General features: G+C 37.8%; 1 pseudogene; it reads left to right on the top strand.

The window, feature by feature from the left end:
• Positions 1-416: 416 nt before the first annotated feature.
• LOC145241685 (5S ribosomal RNA) lies at positions 417-535 on the top strand (annotated as a pseudogene).
• The last annotated feature ends 2129 nt before the right edge of the window (positions 536-2664 follow it).

Below are 2664 nucleotides of genomic sequence, written 5' to 3'. Positions count from 1 at the left end.
CATCATCATGTCAGGTTTGGTCATGGTCGGTTCAGTGGTATGCTGTAGGAGAGTATATATACATAGGTTATAACCTTGACCTTTTATCTTAACCTTGAAAAACTGTGTGCACCATGCCTAAGTTGGGGGGGGGGGGCTATCATCATGCCAGGTTTAGTCATGATCGGTCTAGTGGTTTGGGCTGTAGGAGTTGTATACAAAGACACACACACACACGAACGCCACTACTTTATATATATATATATATATATATATATATATATATATATATATATATATAGAGAGAGAGAGAGAGAGAGAGAGAGAGAGAGAGAGAGAGAGAGAGAGAGAGAGAGAGAGAAGTATTACTTGTAATACTTGTCTATATACATAAAAATAATATATTTGGCTCTTTTTATTGAGCACTCTTAATAAGCATATACGGCATAATCACGTTGACACACCGTTTCCCGTAAGATCACCGAAGTTAAGCAACGTTGAGCCTGGTCATTACTAAAATGGGTGACCAATTTGGGAAGTCCGGGTGCTGTATGTAGGAGGACGTCGACACCTCCTTGCAAAAAGTTGCAAAAACCTAACGTCGTCATCTCCCCTAACGGGGATATACATGCGACTGGGGACCGCTTGTGAATTTCATACTCCCATCAAACTTTATCCTGCGGAGGAAGCTGGTTAAACCCTGAATAGGGTTGGTACTGACTGCACACACACTCTTAATAACCTCGTTTTAATTCATGGGTTTTATCTCCTGAATACCTTAAACCTTCGGATTTCGGATTTATGTGAATATATATATATATATATATATATATATATATATATATATATATATATATATATATTCACATAAATCCGAAATCCTCGCAGATAATTTGCTTATATCCACATAAAGCAAAGCCGTTCTTTTCTTTGTCCTCGATAGCTTGCTTCCTACAAAATCAATATTTGCTTCTGACTAGCGATTTCCTTTTATTGAAAATTACTTCATATTGTTAAGAACAATAGAATGTAAATCTATTTCATTTCTTTGAAAATGTACTTTATCATGCTCGGAATATTTCTCCAGAAGGAAGCCATCTTTCCTCTTAGAAGCAGATATGAATTCAAAATGGACGCTATCTTTGCGCTCGGATACAAATGTAACTATTAATAACGGTCAAAACCTGAAATGGGGTGAGATCGCTTCCGCTCTCTTTAGCTCTCTCTCCTTCTCCCTCTCTCTCTCTCCATCTCCCCCTCTCTCTCTCTCTCTCTCTTTCTCTCTCTCCACTCTCTCTCTCTCTCTCTTTCTCTGCCAGCTCTTTACCAAGGTAGACGTGCTATCGGTGAAGAAATTTAGAGCCCATTCAACCTTAACCTACCCCCGCCAAGATTTTATCTGTGGAGTTATCTCAAATATAATATATATCAAAATAATTTACAAACTATTTCTAAACGCCATCGGATTGTGTTCTGCTGTCTCCGGTAGACCAGATTACGCAATGACATGAATATTCCTATAACAGGTTTTTAGCCGTACTGCTTCCGCGCTGGCTAAAGACGAATTAAAAGAGGACGCTTCGTTTTTGACACTATCACTCGGAGATTGCCGTAGAGGGCCAATGGGCTCCCTTTATCCGGTTTAGTTTTTCGATAGAGCCTTCTTTCCTAGATATGTTATCTTCATCACGTCTGAGGAACTCACTCTACCCAGAATATGGATACTTTCTAGGATACCAAAGAGAAGCTAACAGATGCTACACCTTGCTCAAGGATCACCTGGAACTGTGCAAAGTAGTGTCGCTCAGCTTCCTGGTATATTATACCAGACCTGCAGACCTGGATACAAAGAAAACAAGTAGTATTCCCAAATCGTCACCTATTTAGTGATGGCCAGGATTAACGTCGTTTGGCTTCGGTAATCTGACGAGAACCGGTGTGTCAATGTAATTATGCCATCAGAAGGCTATCATAATCAAAATCAGGTTAATATAATTTTACATATCGTATTCAAAGCACATAAATTTTAAAGCATATATTTGAATGGCGATAAAATATTTCAGTACTGGTTCAGAACCCTACGCGAATTCGCATCGGCTTCTTTCGGCAGTTTACGGCAAACTGCCGGAAGAAACAGCTGAAAAAGCAAATGCGATAGGCAAATTAGCTGTCAGCAGACTAAGTTTTCCTTAATAGGAAAATAATCACTTATGCGATACTATTCTTGAAAAAACATTGTTTACCATCATAGTTGTTTTTATAAAGAAATTGTTTGCGTTGTGACAAAAACTTCTTGTATAATTTCCGTAAAAAAGACAAAACTGATTTTCGTTCAGTTGTTTCCATGTTTTAAACAAAATCTTTTTTTTTTTAACAATTTGTTTCATTTTGTTTTGATATACTTTTCTTTAAAAATACAAATATTTCTGTCATGTAATCTTACGGTAAGTCTTATCTGTTTGTGTTAAAATTTAGTTTTCAGCGTTTTGAACTCATCGTCTGTCAGTGTTCATATGGGCTTTTTTTTCAGCAACTTCTCCGGCTGCTTACCATAAACTGCCGGAAGATGCTGACGCTACCTTGTGTAATGGAGCGTGGAATGCACATATGCAAATGCATGCGAAATGACGTCACAGGTAAAGAAAATGACTATAAAAAGTAGACATTAACGTTAGAGACGTGGAT

The sequence above is a fragment of the Euprymna scolopes genome, chromosome 2 (assembly GCF_053919585.1).
Source record: "Euprymna scolopes isolate OS-2025 chromosome 2, ASM5391958v1, whole genome shotgun sequence".
NCBI classification, from domain to species: Eukaryota; Metazoa; Mollusca; class Cephalopoda; order Sepiida; family Sepiolidae; genus Euprymna; species Euprymna scolopes.
This window is presented reverse-complemented; position numbering and strand designations above follow the sequence as displayed.